Source organism: Malus domestica, chromosome 02 (assembly GCF_042453785.1).
Source record: "Malus domestica chromosome 02, GDT2T_hap1".
Classification (NCBI taxonomy): Eukaryota; Viridiplantae; Streptophyta; class Magnoliopsida; order Rosales; family Rosaceae; genus Malus; species Malus domestica.
In genome coordinates this window covers 12,479,969-12,487,903 of record NC_091662.1, presented here as the reverse complement: position 1 = coordinate 12,487,903, position 7,935 = coordinate 12,479,969, and the positions used below count along the sequence as shown (strand labels likewise).

Genomic DNA, 7,935 nt, shown 5'->3' with positions numbered 1-7,935 from the left:
GCTGAGACTTTTTACATAGGCCCATGTATTTGACATTGTACACAACTTTGCTTGTACACGATGCAATCTTTCAACATACTCGGCCAGAAATATTTGTGTCAACAAAGTAACCAGCCCATTTTTTTGTCTAAATCAACGTTCCGCATATTCCTTTATGTACCTCTGAAATCGCTTGGGTTGCTTCTTCTTGGCTGAGACATAATAATAACAGGTCGTCCTCACTCTTTCAGTACAACCCACTTTGATATATTACATAATTTGTGGCATGTACCCTTGTCTTGCGGTCGTGTTTGCCCATGGGGTTATCAAGGTATTGCAAAATTGTCCTTCTCCAATCATCTAGTAATGTCTCGACAGTGCAAATACCTACAGGTTCCACTCGTTCCAACAATGAAGGTAGGGACATGACTTATGTACGGATCATGTGATCACGTTCGAGAACTTGATGATTAACCAGGGCCGGGTGTCGTCATTGTACTATTAGTATTACCTGGCCTAGTTTGCCCCCTATGAGTTGTGCTCTGAAGGCTAGTTGGGCCAGTTCATTTGCGTTAGTGTTTCGAATGCGGGAGATGTGTTCGAACGTGATACTGTCAAACGACTTGGCTAAATAGCTGGTAACCATGTGATAGGGTGCCAGAGTGTAACTTATGCAACGAAAAAATCTATTGAGTTGGTTAATCACAAGTTCCAAATCATTAAGGATGAGTACACGGGCTGCCCTCAAGTTATGAAGGACGTAGAGGTCGATGATAAGGGCTTCGTATTCGGCCTAATTATTCATACAATCGAAATCGAGCTTGAGAGAAAAATACCAACAGTGTTGATTTGGGGATTGAATGACGATTCCAACACTAGTCGATGCTGAAGTACTAGATCCATCAAAATACATCGTCCAATAATTATCACGTGTTTCCATCATGCCGATTTCGACATCACTGCCCCCGAAACCATATGGAGAATTGAAATAAGAAATCAGTTAATGCTTGTCCTTTGACGGCTTTTATGACACGTATTGCAAGCTGAATTCAGACAGTGCCATTGTCCATTTCCCAATTCGGCCTTTGACCATTGGCCAAGTGAGCATATACTGAACAACAGCGGTCTGGACAATGACATGAGTGATGAAATGGAGCATGTAATGCCGTAATTTAGACGCAGCAAAAAACAAAGCCAGGAAGAGTTTTTCGACTGCTGAATAATTGATTTCAGGTGAGTAATGATTTCACTAAGATAAAAGATGGCATGTTCACTCCTGATATCGTTGTCTTGTGCAAGGAGGCAACCGATGGACTCTTCGTCTGCTAAAATGTACAGCTTAAGAGGTTTACCATGCCGAGGCAGTACAAAGACTGGTGGGGTTGTAAGGGAGACATTGATTTTTGTGAAAGCCGCCTGATGTGTTTCACGCTAGGCCTGGCAAACGGGTCTTATTTATCGTGTTTATGTCATTTTCATGTAACACTTGTCATCTTAACGGATCGTATCGTGTCACACCCGTTATCGTAACGAGTCCTTAACAAGTCGGGTCAATTTACCAAACGAGTAAAGTGACTCAACCCGTTATGACCCATTAAGAAAAATATATTTTTTTTCTTAAATTTGCACATACCACACATTGCCACATAAATATTACTTCAAAACATTAAAACACATTTGTCGTTTAAGTACTACATCTATATTAAAAAATAAGAGCCAAATAAACAAACATCCACACACTACTAGTCTATTACAAAATAGTAAATGTGCAAGGATATGCAAAATGAAAGAGTTTTTGTTTTCAAGGTTATGAAACCTTTCTCAAAAGTTTAAACCTTGCCAATGGAACTCAAAGCTTGCATGTTCTTCCTTTTACAAAATCCTCAATTTTCATCGATCATCATGATATAAGATTATGTGGTATCCACCAGTGTAAATATTTTAAATTGAAGATTGAATTCATTCATTGTATTCATATAGGGTCAAGGAGTGTAGCTGTAAAAAATTATCAAAATTGAAATTAAAATAAACGTTAAATTGTGATTTTTCGTTGATAATCATTGAGAAGTTTTATCCCGTTACTTGATCTCTAAATCTTTTTCTTTTTTTTTTTTGCGATTTTTGGCGTATGCAATCTTGAAGCATATACAAGCAAGTTTGACGGTTGGATCATTGAAATTAGTTTCGTAGAATGCGTATCTCATCCAAACGATAGATTCACTAACACTTAGAGTTTATTTATACTTTCATTAAGTATAACATAAGATTTTGTGGTATTCACTAGTGTAAATATTTTAAATTGAAGATCAAATTTATTCATTGTATTCATATAGGGTCAAGGAGTGTAACTGTAAAAAATCATCAAAATCGGAGTTAAAATAACCGTTAAATCGTGATTTTTCGTTGATAACCGTTGAAATTTTTTGTCTCGTTACTTAATCTATGAATGTTTGTTTTTTGCAATTTTTGGCGTATATGCAATCTCGAAGTATATACAAACATGTTTGACAGTTGGATCGTTGAAACTAGTTTCGTTGAATGCGTATCCCATTAAAACAATAGATTCACTAACACTTAGGCCATGTTTGGTACACCGGATAGGATTAATAATACGGAGTACGGTGTTTAGTGTCCATTCGTATTAGATAGCCACCGGATTAAATAATCCAGGCCCACTTACTTTATACGGTAAGCACCCGTTTCCTTATCCTCCCTAAAAACACGGTACAATTTAGTCGGTTTCATGCACCCGCTCTCTCTTATCCCCCCTGAAAACGCACTCTCTCTCTCTCTTCCTCTCCAGACGGTACAAGAAAATCTCTCGCTCTCTCCTTCCTCTCCAGCCGCACCAGTCATCTCCAGACGCACCCTCCCAGGTTTGTCTTCTCATTCTTCTTCTTCTTCCCAGGTTCCGCCCCTCCCTCTGTTATTCCCCCTCCTTCTATTTTTCTTGCAATTTTGTTTCAATTGTTTGAATTTAGTTATTGTTTTCTCTGTAATTATGCAATTGATTATGTAATTTTGTGTTTTAATTAGAATTTTTGAATTTAGGGTTTGTTGTTGGGGTCGAATGAGGGTTTGTTGGGGTTCGAATTAGGGTTTATTGGGGGCAAATTAGGGTTTCTAGATTTGTTGGCTATTAGTTTTGTACAGATACAATCCTGGTTTACTCTAATTTTGGATCCTCAATTTTCCCTTCTTTGCACTTCACGATCCCCCATTGGCATACTGATCAAGACTTTCCGTCCCAAAAGCATAACAAGGAGGCTCGATTTTACCCAGATTGAGGAATCCTTCGGTTCTCGCTTTCGCTACACAAAAACTAAGGTTTACTCCCAAATTTAGCATGCCCATTTCTGAATTTAATTTGATAAACTTTTGCAATGGTTTAGTTTGCTTGTCCGGACCCCAAGAGGGGACCTTTTGTATGTCTGCAATCCAATTTTGGATGAGTTCATCACCGTGCCACGGAGCGATAGGGCTAGGCCTAATTTTACATCCGTTGGACTTGGATTTAGTGTTGGGATTAATGAGTATAAGGTGTTGCAAAAGTTTGTTCCATTGAGTGAATCCATCAGGAATGATAAATGCAGCTATATATGAAGCTGAGATATACACCATTGGTACAAGGGTTTGGAGAAGCATTGGAAGTGCTTCTGGGAGCCTTAGTTGTCAGTTGCCCTTCAATGCTTATCTTCGTGGAGCTTATAAATTCCTTCAACTTTGAAAGGGATCAGTTTTAGGCAATTGCCCCAATGAGCTACTTTGGAACGCTTGAGAAGCAATTTTCAGACTGTTTGAAGTTGGGAGTGTTGGCTATTAGTTTTGTACAGATTTGTTGGCTATTAGTTTTGTACAGATACAATGCAATTGTTTGGTGAGCAATATTTCTGTCTTAAAATAGAAGGCCTTCTTCCTTCTGGTTAGGCTTTCAAATCTTGTTTCTTTTAAGCTTTTTTAGTTATTTTATTCATTGCATTTATCAGATTTTTAGTGGGGTTGTCTTGGTTTTGTTGGTTCAATTTCTCTTATTGGTTGTTTGGGCTTAGTGTTTGCGACATTAATGCATCTGGCCTTTATGATTGCAGGAAACAATTGTTTGGTGGACAAATTGCTTCTTATTGAAAGCAAAGCAGCAGCATGCATATATTTTGGCTATCTGGACAAACTGTTTCTTACTGAAACTAACTTACATTTGTATATTATATGAACTTGGATATGTGGTTGGGTTAATCTATATAACGTAAAGACTGTAGTTGTTTTTTGTGAACCTTCCATCACAATTGGAAAATATTTTGAATTTGATGTATGGAATTTACTATTTTTCTTTGTTATTTGAAAATTTGTGTGGTTTTCAATAAGTATAAATATGAGAAAAGTTCGATAAACAAACAAAGATTTGTCAAATTTATTTTTTCCCTTATCCTATCCGGTTCAGTACCAAACACAGTATAAATAATACAGTCATTAGTCCGATACTGCACCAAACGCCCGATTAATTTAGTCAGTACTATCCGGTGGCTATTTATCCTATCCGACGGAAATAGTCAGTACAGTCCGAGCTGCCAAACGAGGCCTTAAGAGTTTATTCATATTTTCATTAAGTATAACATAAGATTTTGTGGTATCCACTAATGTAATATTTTAAATTGAAGATCGAGTTCATTCATTGTATTCCTATAAAGTCAAGTAGTGTACCTGTAAAAAAATCATCAAAATCAGAGTTAAAATAACCGTTAAATAGTGATTTTTCATTGATAACCGTCGAAAAGTTTTGTCCGATTACTTGATCTCTAAATGTTTATTTTTTACGATTTATAGCATATATGATCTTAAAGTATATACAAACAAGTTTGACGGTTGGATCGTTGAAATTAGTTTTGTAGAATGCGTATTCCATCAAAACGATATATTCACTAACACTTAAGAGTTTATTCATACTTTCATTAAGTATAACATAAGATTTTTTGGTATCCACTAGTGTAAATATTTTAAATTGAAGATCGAGTTCATTCATTTCATATAGGGTCAAAGAGTGTAACTGTAAAAAATAATCAAAATCGGAGTTAAAATAACCGCTAAATCGTGATTTTTCGTTGATAACTGTCGAAAAGTTTTGTCTCATTACTTGATCTTTAAATGTTTGTTTTTTTGCAGTTTTTGGCCTACGCAATCTCAAAGTATTATACAAACATGTTTGACGGTTGGATCTTTGAAACTAGTTTCGTAGAATGCGTATCTCATCAAAACAATAGATTCACTAACACTTAAAAGTTTATTCATACTTTCATTAAGTATAACATAATATTTTGTGGTATCCACTAGTGTAAATATTTTAAATTGAAGATCGAGTTCATTCATTGTATTCGTATAAGGTCAAGGAGTGTAGCTGTAAAAAAATCATTAAAATTGGAGTTAAAATAACCATTTAATCATGATTTTTCGTTGATAACCGTTGAAAAGTTTTGTCTCATTACTTGATCTCTGAATGTTTCTTTTTTTGCAATTTTTGGCGTATGCGATCTTGAAGCATATATAAACAAGTTTGATGGTTGGATCGTTGAAATTAGTTTCGTAGAATGCGTATCTCATCAAAACGATAGATTCACTAACACTTAAGAGTTTATTCATACTTTCATTAAGTATTGTTGATGCACAAAACTGGAAGGTCTTGGAACAACATAAATCCGACCGTGAATCATGCAAACGCCCAAGAACATACTGATGTTGATTGTATTTCTCTGTAACTGTATGTATGGATTACAAGCTCAAAGGGAGTCCCCCTGAGGAAAAGAGTGTTGTCTCTGAGTTGTTTGAGACTTGTGTTGATGCACAAAACCAGAGGGGTCTTGGAACAACCTAAATCCGACTGTGAATCTCTAAGAAAGTAAAAAACACAAGATGTATCGTGGTTCACCCCAATGTTTGGGCTACGTCCACACTGATGTTGATATTGTTTCACTTTGAATGGTGAATATACAAGAAGGCTAGAGGCAATGTGCTCTCTAGCCTATTTTATGTGTGCTCTCTTCCCATGGCCTAAAACTTTCACCCCCTCCAATGAGGAGAGTGATGAGTCCTTTTATAGAATAAAGGCTCCTCACTTATTACATATTTGCCCCTTCATTTATTACATAATTACATTTGAGTCCCATGAGTATTTATACGAGGTCTAAATACGGAGGCCCTAAGTATGGTACAAACAGTAGTCCCCAAGTTTTCAGTCAAGAGAGTCTTTTGGCTGGACACTTGAAATTCAGTCCATGTGTGGGCCGAAGTAACTAGATGTTGTCTAGAACTGATACTCGATATGAGGCGGTGCTCAATGTGAAATGATGCTCAACTAAAAGTAGCACATGTTGCGAGGTTGTTCGGCTTGTGGCTCATGTTGCCTTGGTTGGCTCGGCTTGTGGCGTTAAAGGTAAGGGAGTCCATTTTATAGAATAAGGGATCGCTCCTCAATACATAAATAATGGGCTAAAGTTGATGCTTACGGCGAGGCGGTTGCTCAGCAGGCGGCGAGGTGGTTGCTCAACAGGCGGCGATGCTCTCTAATGATGGTGAGGGAGTCCCTTTTATAGAATAAAGGCTCACTCCTCAATACATAAGTGATTGGTTAAGAGTGATGGCGGTTGCTCAGCTGGCGGCGATGCTTTCTAATGAAGGTGAGGGAGTCCCTTTTATAGAATAAGGGTTCGTTCCTCAATACATAAGTGATGGGCTAAGAGTCTCTCTCTAATGAAGGTGAGGGAATCCCTTTTATAAAATAAAGGTTTGCTCCTCAATACATGAATAATGGGTGCTCTCTAATGAAAGTGAGGAAGTCCCTTTTATAGAATAAGGGTTCGCTCCTCAGTACATAAATAATAGGCTAGAGTTGATGCTCACGGCGAGGCGGTTGCTCAGCAGGCGACGATGCTCTTTAATGATGGTGATGGAGTCCCTTTTATAGAATAAGGGCTCGCTCCTCAATACATAAGTGATGGGCTAAAAGTCTTTCTAATGAAGGTGAGGGAGTCCCTTTTATAAAATAAGGGTTCGCTCCTTAATACATGAATAATGGGTGCTCTCTAATGAAAGTGAGGGAGTCCCTTTTATAGAATAAGGGTTCGCTCCTCAATACATAAATAATGGGCTAAGTCCCTCAAGTATTTTTCATGAGACCCAGTTGCGGAAGCCCAATATATGGTACATAGTGTAGTCCCCCAAATTTTCGGTCAATAGAGTCTGTTGGCTGGAGACTTCAAATTCAATCCATGTATAGGCCGAAGTGGCGGTTGTTTGGAGGCGGTCTTTGTATACCATGCACCGAAGCTTTGTAGGTGAAGCTTTGAAAGTGAAGTTTTATAGGTGAGGCTTTGAAAGTGAAGCTTTGAAGCTGGAGCTTTTGTAAATGAAGCTTTGAAGTTGAAGCTTTGTAAATGAAGCTTTTGAAGTTAGAGCTTTTGTAAATGAAGCTTTCGAAGCTAGAGCTTTTTAAATGAAGCTTTCAAAGCTGGAGCTTTCGAAGCTGGAGCTCTGTAAATGAAGCTTTCGAAGCTGATTGACATGAGTGATGCTCATGAATGTTTATGTTGATTGACATGAGTGATGCTCATGAATGTTTATGCATGATTGACATGAGTGATGCTTATGAATGTTTATGTATGATTGATATGAGTGATGCTCATGTATGATGCTGATTGTCATGAGTGATGCTCATGTATGATTTTTTAGAGGACCGGTTGTACTTTTGATCACTTGGTTGGTGATAATAATGGCACGCTGCTGAATAATTTCGAAGTCGGGTCTTTGAGTCAGGGCCATACGTAGGGTCATCGAGTTGGGGCTATCTGTAGGGTCATCGAGTTGGGTCCAAGCACATAGGTATCCCAATAAGCGAATGTCCGAGCAAGTGAGTGTCCAGTCGGACAAGAGATCACCATGAGCATGTGGCTCATCAGTCTATAAGTTGGT

The 7,935-nt window shown here is 37.8% G+C and overlaps 1 long non-coding RNA gene across 1 annotated transcript; it reads left to right on the top strand.

The window, feature by feature from the left end:
- The first annotated feature begins 2,700 nt into the window (after positions 1–2,700).
- LOC108170738 (uncharacterized) lies at positions 2,701–4,313 on the top strand. Its single transcript, XR_011577222.1, has 2 exons — positions 2,701–2,855; positions 4,068–4,313. It is a non-coding gene; the product is annotated as an uncharacterized lncRNA (long non-coding RNA).
- The last annotated feature ends 3,622 nt before the right edge of the window (positions 4,314–7,935 follow it).